Source organism: Eubalaena glacialis, chromosome 13, assembly GCF_028564815.1.
Source record: "Eubalaena glacialis isolate mEubGla1 chromosome 13, mEubGla1.1.hap2.+ XY, whole genome shotgun sequence".
Classification (NCBI taxonomy): Eukaryota; Metazoa; Chordata; class Mammalia; order Artiodactyla; family Balaenidae; genus Eubalaena; species Eubalaena glacialis.
The window spans coordinates 34,574,086-34,588,819 of record NC_083728.1 but is presented as its reverse complement, the minus strand read 5'-3'; positions in this window follow the sequence as shown (position 1 = coordinate 34,588,819).

The window sequence follows — 14,734 nt, the reverse complement described above, 5'->3', positions numbered from 1 at the left end:
TCTGCTATGCCCCTGGGGACACATAGGACAGTGGATCGTGCACCCATTTTGCATGATGACCACTGTGTGCCTGAAGAGCGTCCTCTGGCTTCTGAGGAACCCTAGGCGAAATAGGCCCCTGGGAAGCATTCTTCCCATTCATAGCAAGGGAAAAGTACTGATTTCTGGGTTGCCAAGGAAGAGTGTCCCAGTCGTCAAAGAGCCTCGCGAAAGCAGTGCTGGGCAGACTCTGTTTGCAAGTCGACTGGCCTCAGTGACTGAAAGGGAATTCCACTGCCAATACACAGTGGGTTGACGATTGAGGCCTGGACTCAGGACAGCATGCAGGCAGAAGCGAAAGCTGAGCTCTGCGTCCAGCCTGAAGACCAGTACACTTTTCACACTTAACTCTGTTGGGATGTGCAAGAGCCATGGTCACCGAGGCCTACCTAAGGTACTGAAATACTTCCCCAGTTCAGCCTAGGCAGAGGACTCTGTTGCCAAAGGATCTCCATGGAAGGGCCCTGTGGGTTCCGTGTGTTTCCTTGAGGGAGTCAGAAACGACTGAGGGTAACTATAGGAGCTCATGGTTGAAAGCAGGCTACCCTGGCAAAACCTTATTTTCCTCCGCGGTAGGCGAGACAGTTGCGGTTTGAAAGCTGCCTGAAAAACACTCCTGCTGCCCATCTTCTCTTTGCTGCCTGAAGGCGTCACCAAAGTACTATGAGTGTACTCGTATGAGGCATGCTGTCTCAGTTCCTTGCTGGGAGCTCCTCCAGGAGCACTCTGGAAATTACCAGCCAAAGAAATGGCACCCCAGGCATCAAGTAAAAGTCCAGATGTCTCCCATTGTAAGCTTAGGTGTGCCATAGTAGCGAAGAAGCATGTGTTAAAGGAATGCTTCCACTCTGTTATGTATTTCACGACGCGTTGTGCACTCACATTCGTTGTAACATCTGTGAAGGAGCACTGAACGCCGCCAACTCTTTTGTTGCCTTTGAGTCCCAGGAGGCAAAAGGGTTCGTTTGCTTTAACGCTGTGAATGTTCAGCGGTAATGGCAAAGCCCTGCCCGGATCGCTCGACAGCTCTCGTTTGTACAGCATTCAAATGGCCTCAGGAACGCCGTTCTAAGCAGCCTTACATTCCATGCTGGTGTGCCCCAAGGAGGAATTTGGGTTCTGAGAAACGCCACTGTGCCTCACAAATGAAACCTGTGAACTCCCAACGGACGTCTCCCTACGGCAGTCGGAAGCTAGATGTTGAGTTCCAGCCTGAAAACAACGGACAGCTTTCCCTGTGACAATGCTGGACTTCTGGGACCATCCAGATTCACCAAGGCCTAACTTTTGCACGGCGGGGGAATGCTCTTGTGCATGTACAGCAGTCCCCACGTGAAAACCTTTCTTAGCAGATGGAGGCAGTCTTTCCCTTGTACTAGGTAGCTAGGCAGAATCATCAGATAAACATGCTTTGTCATCGAGCTTGAAAGTGGGACACTGATGGGAAAGTTCACATTTTCCCGCTTTGCAAGCGACTTGCTTTTGGCTTCAAAGCTGCCTGAACAGCACTAGCGGCCCACCTTCTCTTCACTGCAGGAGTGTCGCTGTGGGCCAAGGCTGCGTTCTCTCAATGCCAAAAAAGTGCTGACAATTCCCTTCTAGAAACTCATCCTACTGCACTCCAAATTCAGCTCCGGCCAATGAAAGGTGACCTAAGGCCACAAGGTAAGATCCAGTGTTTCATATCAGCAGAGCTGAGTGTGCATTGTATCCACGAAACCATACTCTGAAATGGAGTGCCTTAACTCTGCTATGCCCCTGGGGACACATAGGACAGTGGATCGTGCACCCATTTCGCATGATGACCACTGTGTGCCTGAAGAGCGTCCTCTGGCTTCTGAGGAACCCTAGGCGAAATAGGTCCCTGGGAAGCATTCTTCCCATTCATAGCAAGGGAAAAGTACTGCTTTCTGGGTTGCCAAGGAAGAGTGTCCCAGTCGTCAAAGAGCCTCGCGAAAGAAGTGCTGGGCAGACTCTGTTTGCAAGTCGACTGGCCTCAGTGACTGAAAGAGAACTCCACTGCTAATACACAGTGTGCTGACGATTGAGGCCTGGACTCAGGACAGCACGCAGGCAGAAGCGAAAGCTAAGCTCTGCGTCCAGCCTGAAGACGAGTACACTTTTCACACTTAACTCTGTTGGGATGTGCAAGAGCCATGGTCACCGAGGCCTACCTAAGGTACTGAAATACTTCCCCAGTTCAGCCTAGGCAGAGGACTCTGTTGCCAAAGGATCTCCATGGAAGGGCCCTGTGGGTTCCGTGTGTTTCCTTGAGGGAGTCAGAAACGACTGAGGGTAACTATAGGAGCTCATGGTTGAAAGCAGGCTACCCTGGCAAAACCTTATTTTCCTCCGCGGTAGGCGAGACAGTTGCGGTTTGAAAGCTGCCTGAAAAACACTCCTGCTGCCCATCTTCTCTTTGCTGCCTGAAGGCGTCACGAAAGTACTATGAGTGTACTCGTATGAGGCATGCTGTCTCAGTTCCTTGCTGGGAGCTCCTCCAGGAGCACTCTGGAAATTACCAGCCAAAGAAATGGCACCCCAGGCATCAAGTAAAAGTCCAGATGTCTCCCATTGTAAGCTTAGGTGTGCCATAGTAGCGAAGAAGCATGTGTTAAAGGAATGCTTCCACTCTGTTATGTATTTCACGACGCGTTGTGCACTCACATTCGTTGTAACATCTGTGAAGGAGCACTGAACGCCGCCAACTCTTTTGTTGCCTTTGAGTCCCAGGAGGCAAAAGGGTTCGTTTGCTTTAACGCTGTGAATGTGCAGCGGTAATGGCAAAGCCCTGCCCGGATCGCTCGACAGCTCTCGTTTGTACAGCATTCAAATGGCCTCAGGAACGCCGTTCTAAGCAGCCTTACATTCCATGCTGGTGTGCCCCAAGGAGGAATTTGGGTTCTGAGAAACGCCACTGTGCCTCACAAATGAAACCTGTGAACTCCCAACGGACGTCTCCCTACGGCAGTCGGAAGCTAGATGTTGAGTTCCAGCCTGAAAACAACGGACAGCTTTCCCTGTGACTATGCTGGACTTCTGGGACCATCCAGATTCACCAAGGCCTAACTTTTGCACGGCGGGGGAATGCTCTTGTGCATGTACAGCAGTCCCCACGTGAAAACCTTTCTTAGCAGATGGAGGCAGTCTTTCCCTTGTACTAGGTAGCTAGGCAGAATCATCAGATAAACATGCTTTGTCATCGAGCTTGAAAGTGGGACACTGATGGGAAAGTTCACATTTTCCCGCTTTGCAAGTGACTTGCTTTTGGCTTCAAAGCTGCCTGAACAGCACTAGCGGCCCACCTTCTCTTCACTGCAGGAGTTTCGCTGTGGGCCAAGGCTGCGTTCTCTCAATGCCAAAAATGTGCTGACAATTCCCTTCTAGAAACTCATCCTACTGCACTCCAAATTCAGCTCCGGCCAATGAAAGGTGACCTAAGGCCACAAGGTAAGATCCAGTGTTTCATATCAGCAGAGCTGGGTGTGCATTGTATCCACGAAACCATACTCTGAAATGGAGTGCCTTAACTCTGCTATGCCCCTGGGGACACATAGGACAGTGGATCGTGCACCCATTTCGCATGATGACCACTGTGTGCCTGAAGAGCGTCCTCTGGCTTCTGAGGAACCCTAGGCGAAATAGGTTCCTGGGAAGCATTCTTCCCATTCATAGCAAGGGAAAAGTACTGCTTTCTGGGTTGCCAAGGAAGAGTGTCCCAGTCGTCAAAGAGCCTCGCGAAAGCAGTGCTGGGCAGACTCTGTTTGCAAGTCGACTGGCCTCAGTGACTGAAAGGGAATTCCACTGCCAATACACAGTGGGTTGACGATTGAGGCCTGGACTCAGGACAGCATGCAGGCAGAAGCGAAAGCTGAGCTCTGCGTCCAGCCTGAAGACCAGTACACTTTTCACACTTAACTCTGTTGGGATGTGCAAGAGCCATGGTCACCGAGGCCTACCTAAGGTACTGAAATACTTCCCCAGTTCAGCCTAGGCAGAGGACTCTGTTGCCAAAGGATCTCCATGGAAGGGCCCTGTGGGTTCCGTGTGTTTCCATGAGGTAGTCAGAAACGACTGAGGGTAACTATAGGAGCTCATGGTTGAAAGCAGGCTACCCTGGCAAAACCTTATTTTCCTCCGCGGTAGGCGAGACAGTTGCGGTTTGAAAGCTGCCTGAAAAACACTCCTGCTGCCCATCTTCTCTTTGCTGCCTGAAGGCGTCACCAAAGTACTATGAGTGTACTCGTATGAGGCATGCTGTCTCAGTTCCTTGCTGGAAGCTCCTCCAGGAGCACTCTGGAACTTACCAGCCAAAGAAATGGCACCCCAGGCCTCATGGAAAAGTCCAGATTTCTCCCATTGCAAGCTTAGTTGTGCCATAGTAGCGAAGAAGCATGTGTTAAAGGAAAGCTGCAACACGGTTACATATTTCGACTCGTTGGGCACTCACGTTCTTTGTAACATCTGTGAAGGGGCACTGAACGCCGCCAACTCTTCTCTTGCCTTTGAGTCCCAGGAGGCAAACGGATTCGTTTGCTTTAACGCTGTGAATGTGCAGCGGTAATGGCAAAGCCCTGCCCGGATCGCTCGACAGCTCTCGTTTGTACAGCATTCAAATGGCCTCAGGAACGCCGTTCTAAGCAGCCTTACATTCCATGCTGGTGTGCCCAAGGAGGAATTTGGATTCTTCTGAGAAACACCACTGTGCCTCACTAATGAAACCTGTGAAAACCCAACGGACCTCTCCCTACGGCAGTCGGAAGCTAGATGTTGAGTTCCAGACTGAAAACACCGGACAGCTTTCCCTGTGTCTTTGTTGGAATTCTGGGACCATCCAGATTCACAAGGCCTAACTTTTGCACGGCGGGGTAATGCTCTTGTGCATGTACAGCATTCCCCACGTGAAAACCTTTCTTAGCAGATGGAGGCAGTCTTTCCCTTGTACTAGGTAGCTAGGCAGAATCATCAGATAAACATGCTTTGTCATCGAGCTTGAAAGTGGGACACTGATGGGAAAGTTCACATTTTCCCGCTTTGCAAGCGACTTGCTTTTGGCTTCAAAGCTGCCTGAACAGCACTAGCGGCCCACCTTCTCTTCACTGCAGGACTTTCGCTGTGGGCCAAGGCTGCGTTCTCTCAATGCCAAAAAAGTGCTGACAATTCCCTTCTAGAAACTCATCCTACTGCACTCCAAATTCAGCTCCGGCCAATGAAAGGTGACCTAAGGCCACAAGGTAAGATCCAGTGTTTCATATCAGCAGAGCTGGGTGTGCATTGTATCCACAAAACCATACTCTGAAATGGAGTGCCTTAACTCTGCTATGCCCCTGGGGACACATAGGACAGTGGATCGTGCACCCATTTTGCATGATGACCACTGTGTGCCTGAAGAGTGTCCTCTGGCTTCTGAGGAACCCTAGGCGAAATAGGCCCCTGGGAAGCATTCTTCCCATTCATAGCAAGGGAAAAGTACTGCTTTCTGGGTTGCCAAGGAAGAGTGTCCCAGTCGTCAAAGAGCCTCGCGAAAGCAGTGCTGGGCAGACTCTGTTTGCAAGTCGACTGGCCTCAGTGACTGAAAGGGAATTCCACTGCCAATACACAGTGGGTTGACGATTGAGGCCTGGACTCAGGACAGCATGCAGGCAGAAGCGAAAGCTGAGCTCTGCGTCCAGCCTGAAGACCAGTACACTTTTCACACTTAACTCTGTTGGGATGTGCAAGAGCCATGGTCACCGAGGCCTACCTAAGGTACTGAAATACTTCCCCAGTTCAGCCTAGGCAGAGGACTCTGTTGCCAAAGGATCTCCATGGAAGGGCCCTGTGGGTTCCGTGTGTTTCCTTGAGGGAGTCAGAAACGACTGAGGGTAACTATAGGAGCTCATGGTTGAAAGCAGGCTACCCTGGCAAAACCTTATTTTCCTCCGCGGTAGGCGAGACAGTTGCGGTTTGAAAGCTGCCTGAAAAACACTCCTGCTGCCCATCTTCTCTTTGCTGCCTGAAGGCGTCACCAAAGTACTATGAGTGTACTCGTATGAGGCATGCTGTCTCAGTTCCTTGCTGGGAGCTCCTCCAGGAGCACTCTGGAAATTACCAGCCAAAGAAATGGCACCCCAGGCATCAAGTAAAAGTCCAGATGTCTCCCATTGTAAGCTTAGGTGTGCCATAGTAGCGAAGAAGCATGTGTTAAAGGAATGCTTCCACTCTGTTATGTATTTCACGACGCGTTGTGCACTCACATTCGTTGTAACATCTGTGAAGGAGCACTGAACGCCGCCAACTCTTTTGTTGCCTTTGAGTCCCAGGAGGCAAAAGGGTTCGTTTGCTTTAACGCTGTGAATGTGCAGCGGTAATGGCAAAGCCCTGCCCGGATCGCTCGACAGCTCTCGTTTGTACAGCATTCAAATGGCCTCAGGAACGCCGTTCTAAGCAGCCTTACATTCCATGCTGGTGTGCCCCAAGGAGGAATTTGGGTTCTGAGAAACGCCACTGTGCCTCACAAATGAAACCTGTGAACTCCCAACGGACGTCTCCCTACGGCAGTCGGAAGCTAGATGTTGAGTTCCAGCCTGAAAACAACGGACAGCTTTCCCTGTGACAATGCTGGACTTCTGGGACCATCCAGATTCACCAAGGCCTAACTTTTGCACGGCGGGGGAATGCTCTTGTGCATGTACAGCAGTCCCCACGTGAAAACCTTTCTTAGCAGATGGAGGCAGTCTTTCCCTTGTACTAGGTAGCTAGGCAGAATCATCAGATAAACATGCTTTGTCATCGAGCTTGAAAGTGGGACACTGATGGGAAAGTTCACATTTTCCCGCTTTGCAAGCGACTTGCTTTTGGCTTCAAAGCTGCCTGAACAGCACTAGCGGCCCACCTTCTCTTCACTGCAGGAGTGTCGCTGTGGGCCAAGGCTGCGTTCTCTCAATGCCAAAAAAGTGCTGACAATTCCCTTCTAGAAACTCATCCTACTGCACTCCAAATTCAGCTCCGGCCAATGAAAGGTGACCTAAGGCCACAAGGTAAGATCCAGTGTTTCATATCAGCAGAGCTGGGTGTGCATTGTATCCACGAAACCATACTCTGAAATGGAGTGCCTTAACTCTGCTATGCCCCTGGGGACACATAGGACAGTGGATCGTGCACCCATTTCGCATGATGACCACTGTGTGCCTGAAGAGCGTCCTCTGGCTTCTGAGGAACCCAAGGCGAAATAGGTCCCTGGGAAGCATTCTTCCCATTCATAGCAAGGGAAAAGTACTGCTTTCTGGGTTGCCAAGGAAGAGTGTCCCAGTCGTCAAAGAGCCTCGCGAAAGAAGTGCTGGGCAGACTCTGTTTGCAAGTCGACTGGCCTCAGTGACTGAAAGAGAACTCCACTGCTAATACACAGTGTGCTGACGATTGAGGCCTGGACTCAGGACAGCACGCAGGCAGAAGCGAAAGCTAAGCTCTGCGTCCAGCCTGAAGACGAGTACACTTTTCACACTTAACTCTGTTGGGATGTGCAAGAGCCATGGTCACCGAGGCCTACCTAAGGTACTGAAATACTTCCCCAGTTCAGCCTAGGCAGAGGACTCTGTTGCCAAAGGATCTCCATGGAAGGGCCCTGTGGGTTCCGTGTGTTTCCTTGAGGGAGTCAGAAACGACTGAGGGTAACTATAGGAGCTCATGGTTGAAAGCAGGCTACCCTGGCAAAACCTTATTTTCCTCCGCGGTAGGCGAGACAGTTGCGGTTTGAAAGCTGCCTGAAAAACACTCCTGCTGCCCATCTTCTCTTTGCTGCCTGAAGGCGTCACCAAAGTACTATGAGTGTACTCGTATGAGGCATGCTGTCTCAGTTCCTTGCTGGGAGCTCCTCCAGGAGCACTCTGGAAATTACCAGCCAAAGAAATGGCACCCCAGGCATCAAGTAAAAGTCCAGATGTCTCCCATTGTAAGCTTAGGTGTGCCATAGTAGCGAAGAAGCATGTGTTAAAGGAATGCTTCCACTCTGTTATGTATTTCACGACGCGTTGTGCACTCACATTCGTTGTAACATCTGTGAAGGAGCACTGAACGCCGCCAACTCTTTTGTTGCCTTTGAGTCCCAGGAGGCAAAAGGGTTCGTTTGCTTTAACGCTGTGAATGTGCAGCGGTAATGGCAAAGCCCTGCCCGGATCGCTCGACAGCTCTCGTTTGTACAGCATTCAAATGGCCTCAGGAACGCCGTTCTAAGCAGCCTTACATTCCATGCTGGTGTGCCCCAAGGAGGAATTTGGGTTCTGAGAAACGCCACTGTGCCTCACAAATGAAACCTGTGAACTCCCAACGGACGTCTCCCTACGGCAGTCGGAAGCTAGATGTTGAGTTCCAGCCTGAAAACAACGGACAGCTTTCCCTGTGACAATGCTGGACTTCTGGGACCATCCAGATTCACCAAGGCCTAACTTTTGCACGGCGGGGGAATGCTCTTGTGCATGTACAGCAGTCCCCACGTGAAAACCTTTCTTAGCAGATGGAGGCAGTCTTTCCCTTGTACTAGGTAGCTAGGCAGAATCATCAGATAAACATGCTTTGTCATCGAGCTTGAAAGTGGGACACTGATGGGAAAGTTCACATTTTCCCGCTTTGCAAGCGACTTGCTTTTGGCTTCAAAGCTGCCTGAACAGCACTAGCGGCCCACCTTCTCTTCACTGCAGGAGTGTCGCTGTGGGCCAAGGCTGCGTTCTCTCAATGCCAAAAAAGTGCTGACAATTCCCTTCTAGAAACTCATCCTACTGCACTCCAAATTCAGCTCCGGCCAATGAAAGGTGACCTAAGGCCACAAGGTAAGATCCAGTGTTTCATATCAGCAGAGCTGGGTGTGCATTGTATCCACGAAACCATACTCTGAAATGGAGTGCCTTAACTCTGCTATGCCCCTGGGGACACATAGGACAGTGGATCGTGCACCCATTTCGCATGATGACCACTGTGTGCCTGAAGAGCGTCCTCTGGCTTCTGAGGAACCCTAGGCGAAATTGGTTCCTGGGAAGCATTCTTCCCATTCATAGCAAGGGAAAAGTACTGCTTTCTGGGTTGCCAAGGAAGAGTGTCCCAGTCGTCAAAGAGCCTCGCGAAAGCAGTGCTGGGCAGACTCTGTTTGCAAGTCGACTGGCCTCAGTGACTGAAAGAGAACTCCACTGCTAATACACAGTGTGCTGACTGGACTCAGGACAGCACGCAGGCAGAAGCGAAAGCTAAGCTCTGCGTCCAGCCTGAAGACGAGTACACTTTTCACACTTAACTCTGTTGGGATGTACAAGAGCCATGGTCACCGAGGCCTACCTAAGGTACTGAAATACTTCCCCAGGTCAGCCTAGGCAGAGGACTCTGTTGCCAAAGGATCTCCATGGAAGGGCCCTGTGGGTTCCGTGTGTTTCCTTGAGGGAGTCAGAAACGACTGAGGGTAACTATAGGAGCTCATGGTTGAAAGCAGGCTACCCTGGCAAAACCTTATTTTCCTCCGCGGTAGGCGAGACAGTTGCGGTTTGAAAGCTGCCTGAAAAACACTCCTGCTGCCCATCTTCTCTTTGCTGCCTGAAGGCGTCACCAAAGTACTATGAGTGTACTCGTATGAGGCATGCTGTCTCAGTTCCTTGCTGCGAGCTCCTCCAGGAGCACTCTGGAAATTACCAGCCAAAGAAATGGCACCCCAGGCATCAAGTAAAAGTCCAGATGTCTCCCATTGTAAGCTTAGGTGTGCCATAGTAGCGAAGAAGCATGTGTTAAAGGAATGCTTCCACTCTGTTATGTATTTCACGACGCGTTGTGCACTCACATTCGTTGTAACATCTGTGAAGGAGCACTGAACGCCGCCAACTCTTTTGTTGCCTTTGAGTCCCAGGAGGCAAAAGGGTTCGTTTGCTTTAACGCTGTGAATGTTCAGCGGTAATGGCAAAGCCCTGCCCGGATCGCTCGACAGCTCTCGTTTGTACAGCATTCAAATGGCCTCAGGAACGCCGTTCTAAGCAGCCTTACATTCCATGCTGGTGTGCCCCAAGGAGGAATTTGGGTTCTGAGAAACGCCACTGTGCCTCACAAATGAAACCTGTGAACTCCCAACGGACGTCTCCCTACGGCAGTCGGAAGCTAGATGTTGAGTTCCAGCCTGAAAACAACGGACAGCTTTCCCTGTGACAATGCTGGACTTCTGGGACCATCCAGATTCACCAAGGCCTAACTTTTGCACGGCGGGGGAATGCTCTTGTGCATGTACAGCAGTCCCCACGTGAAAACCTTTCTTAGCAGATGGAGGCAGTCTTTCCCTTGTACTAGGTAGCTAGGCAGAATCATCAGATAAACATGCTTTGTCATCGAGCTTGAAAGTGGGACACTGATGGGAAAGTTCACATTTTCCCGCTTTGCAAGCGACTTGCTTTTGGCTTCAAAGCTGCCTGAACAGCACTAGCGGCCCACCTTCTCTTCACTGCAAGAGTTTCGCTGTGGGCCAAGGCTGCGTTCTCTCAATGCCAAAAAAGTGCTGACAATTCCCTTCTAGAAACTCATCCTACTGCACTCCAAATTCAGCTCCGGCCAATGAAAGGTGACCTAAGGCCACAAGGTAAGATCCAGTGTTTCATATCAGCAGAGCTGGGTGTGCATTGTATCCACGAAACCATACTCTGAAATGGAGTGCCTTAACTCTGCTATGCCCCTGGGGACACATAGGACAGTGGATCGTGCACCCATTTCGCATGATGACCACTGTGTGCCTGAAGAGTGTCCTCTGGCTTCTGAGGAACCCTAGGCGAAATAGGCCCCTGGGAAGCACTCTTCCGATTCATAGCAAGGGAAAAGTACTGCTTTCTGGGTTGCCAAGGAAGAGTGTCCCAGTCGTCAAAGAGCCTCGCGAAAGCAGTGCTGGGCAGACTCTGTTTGCAAGTCGACTGGCCTCAGTGACTGAAAGGGAATTCCACTGCCAATACACAGTGTGCTGACGATTGAGGCCTGGACTCAGGACAGCATGCAGGCAGAAGCGAAAGCTGAGCTCTGCGTCCAGCCTGAAGACCAGTACACTTTTCACACTTAACTCTGTTGGGATGTGCAAGAGCCATGGTCACCGAGGCCTACCTAAGGTACTGAAATACTTCCCCAGTTCAGCCTAGGCAGAGGACTCTGTTGCCAAAGGATCTCCATGGAAGGGCCCTGTGGGTTCCGTGTGTTTCCATGAGGTAGTCAGAAACGACTGAGGGTAACTATAGGAGCTCATGGTTGAAAGCAGGCTACCCTGGCAAAACCTTATTTTCCTCCGCGGTAGGCGAGACAGTTGCGGTTTGAAAGCTGCCTGAAAAACACTCCTGCTGCCCATCTTCTCTTTGCTGCCTGAAGGCGTCACCAAAGTACTATGAGTGTACTCGTATGAGGCATGCTGTCTCAGTTCCTTGCTGGAAGCTCCTCCAGGAGCACTCTGGAACTTACCAGCCAAAGAAATGGCACCCCAGGCCTCATGGAAAAGTCCAGATTTCTCCCATTGCAAGCTTAGTTGTGCCATAGTAGCGAAGAAGCATGTGTTAAAGGAAAGCTGCAACACGGTTACATATTTCGACTCGTTGGGCACTCACGTTCTTTGTAACATCTGTGAAGGGGCACTGAACGCCGCCAACTCTTCTCTTGCCTTTGAGTCCCAGGAGGCAAACGGGTTCGTTTGCTTTAACGCTGTGAATGTGCAGCGGTAATGGCAAAGCCCTGCCCGGATCGCTCGACAGCTCTCGTTTGTACAGCATTCAAATGGCCTCAGGAACGCCGTTCTAAGCAGCCTTACATTCCATGCTGGTGTGCCCAAGGAGGAATTTGGATTCTTCTGAGAAACACTACTGTGCCTCACTAATGAAACCTGTGAAAACCCAAAGGACCTCTCCCTACGGCAGTCGGAAGCTAGATGTTGAGTTCCAGACTGAAAACACCGGACAGCTTTCCCTGTGTCTTTGTTGGAATTCTGGGACCATCCAGATTCACAAGGCCTAACTTTTGCACGGCGGGGGAATGCTCTTGTGCATGTACAGCATTCCCCACGTGAAAACCTTTCTTAGCAGATGGAGGCAGTCTTTCCCTTGTACTAGGTAGCTAGGCAGAATCATCAGATAAACATGCTTTGTCATCGAGCTTGAAAGTGGGACACTGATGGGAAAGTTCACATTTTCCCGCTTTGCAAGCGACTTGCTTTTGGCTTCAAAGCTGCCTGAACAGCACTAGCGGCCCACCTTCTCTTCACTGCTGGACTTTCGCTGTGGGCCAAGGCTGCGTTCTCTCAATGCCAAAAATGTGCTGACAATTCCCTTCTAGAAACTCATCCTACTGCACTCCAAATTCAGCTCCGGCCAATGAAAGGTGACCTAAGGCCACAAGGTAAGATCCAGTGTTTCATATCAGCAGAGCTGGGTGTGCATTGTATCCACGAAACCATACTCTGAAATGGAGTGCCTTAACTCTGCTATGCCCCTGGGGACACATAGGACAGTGGATCGTGCACCCATTTCGCATGATGACCACTGTGTGCCTGAAGAGCGTCCTCTGGCTTCTGAGGAACCCTAGGCGAAATAGGTCCCTGGGAAGCATTCTTCCCATTCATAGCAAGGGAAAAGTACTGCTTTCTGGGTTGCCAAGGAAGAGTGTCCCAGTCGTCAAAGAGCCTCGCGAAAGAAGTGCTGGGCAGACTCTGTTTGCAAGTCGACTGGCCTCAGTGACTGAAAGAGAACTCCACTGCTAATACACAGTGTGCTGACGATTGAGGCCTGGACTCAGGACAGCACGCAGGCAGAAGCGAAAGCTAAGCTCTGCGTCCAGCCTGAAGACGAGTACACTTTTCACACTTAACTCTGTTGGGATGTGCAAGAGCCATGGTCACCGAGGCCTACCTAAGGTACTGAAATACTTCCCCCGTTCAGCCTAGGCAGAGGACTCTGTTGCCAAAGGATCTCCATGGAAGGGCCCTGTGGGTTCCGTGTGTTTCCTTGAGGGAGTCAGAAACGACTGAGGGTAACTATAGGAGCTCATGGTTGAAAGCAGGCTACCCTGGCAAAACCTTATTTTCCTCCGCGGTAGGCGAGACAGTTGCGGTTTGAAAGCTGCCTGAAAAACACTCCTGCTGCCCATCTTCTCTTTGCTGCCTGAAGGCGTCACCAAAGTACTATGAGTGTACTCGTATGAGGCATGCTGTCTCAGTTCCTTGCTGGGAGCTCCTCCAGGAGCACTCTGGAAATTACCAGCCAAAGAAATGGCACCCCAGGCAACAAGTAAAAGTCCAGATGTCTCCCATTGTAAGCTTAGGTGTGCCATAGTAGCGAAGAAGCATGTGTTAAAGGAATGCTTCCACTCTGTTATGTATTTCACGACGCGTTGTGCACTCACATTCGTTGTAACATCTGTGAAGGAGCACTGAACGCCGCCAACTCTTTTGTTGCCTTTGAGTCCCAGGAGGCAAAAGGGTTCGTTTGCTTTAACGCTGTGAATGTGCAGCGGTAATGGCAAAGCCCTGCCCGGATCGCTCGACAGCTCTCGTTTGTACAGCATTCAAATGGCCTCAGGAACGCCGTTCTAAGCAGCCTTACATTCCATGCTGGTGTGCCCCAAGGAGGAATTTGGGTTCTGAGAAACGCCACTGTGCCTCACAAATGAAACCTGTGAACTCCCAACGGACGTCTCCCTACGGCAGTCGGAAGCTAGATGTTGAGTTCCAGCCTGAAAACAACGGACAGCTTTCCCTGTGACAATGCTGGACTTCTGGGACCATCCAGATTCACCAAGGCCTAACTTTTGCACGGCGGGGGAATGCTCTTGTGCATGTACAGCAGTCCCCACGTGAAAACCTTTCTTAGCAGATGGAGGCAGTCTTTCCCTTGTACTAGGTAGCTAGGCAGAATCATCAGATAAACATGCTTTGTCATCGAGCTTGAAAGTGGGACACTGATGGGAAAGTTCACATTTTCCCGCTTTGCAAGCGACTTGCTTTTGGCTTCAAAGCTGCCTGAACAGCACTAGCGGCCCACCTTCTCTTCACTGCAGGAGTTTCGCTGTGGGCCAAGGCTGCGTTCTCTCAATGCCAAAAATGTGCTGACAATTCCCTTCTAGAAACTCATCCTACTGCACTCCAAATTCAGCTCCGGCCAATGAAAGGTGACCTAAGGCCACAAGGTAAGATCCAGTGTTTCATATCAGCAGAGCTGGGTGTGCATTGTATCCACGAAACCATACTCTGAAATGGAGTGCCTTAACTCTGCTATGCCCCTGGGGACACATAGGACAGTCGATCGTGCACCCATTTCGCATGATGACCACTGTGTGCCTGAAGAGCGTCCTCTGGCTTCTGAGGAACCCTAGGCGAAATAGGTTCCTGGGAAGCATTCTTCCCATTCATAGCAAGGGAAAAGTACTGCTTTCTGGGTTGCCAAGGAAGAGTGCCCCAGTCGTCAAAGAGCCTCGCGAAAGCAGTGCTGGGCAGACTCTGTTTGCAAGTCGACTGGCCTCAGTGACTGAAAGAGAACTCCACTGCTAATACACAGTGTGCTGACTGGACTCAGGACAGCACGCAGGCAGAAGCGAAAGCTAAGCTCTGCGTCCAGCCTGAAGACGAGTACACTTTTCACACTTAACTCTGTTGGGATGTGCAAGAGCCATGGTCACCGAGGCCTACCTAAGGTACTGAAATACTTCCCCAGTTCAGCCTAGGCAGAGGACTCTG